Source organism: Cyprinodon variegatus, unplaced genomic scaffold, assembly GCF_000732505.1.
Source record: "Cyprinodon variegatus isolate N-32 unplaced genomic scaffold, C_variegatus-1.0 Scaffold595, whole genome shotgun sequence".
NCBI classification, from domain to species: Eukaryota; Metazoa; Chordata; class Actinopteri; order Cyprinodontiformes; family Cyprinodontidae; genus Cyprinodon; species Cyprinodon variegatus.
Window position 1 is genome coordinate 6,580 of NW_015151048.1, and position 423 is coordinate 7,002.

Genomic DNA, 423 nt, shown 5'->3' on the forward strand with positions numbered 1-423 from the left:
GCGTAAAACCGCGTGAAAGTCAAGTTCAAAGCAGGATGTCTGCAGCTGCAGAGCGGAAAGAGTCAGAAAATATCAATTCTCTGCGTTAACCAGCTTTGTTCGTGTGTTTAAAAAGTCTTCTCCCTTCTCAGTAGTATCACTTTATTTAATTTTAAAAGTACTTCCTCGCCTTCTTTTCTTGTTTTCGGTTTGGCTCACTATGGAACTGGTTTAGATCAAAACGTTTGATCTGATGTTTGATAAGCCATTCATGCAAAAAACACATTTTGGTTTCAATAAAACTTTCATACACATTGAAACTATTAAAAAAATAGCATGTGCAATGCAAGAAATGTCAACATTAAATTTGATTTGAGTGATTTATTAAGAATTTACTCTGTGCAGGGGCGAAGCTAGATGGGGGCCTGTGGCCACCCCTACCAT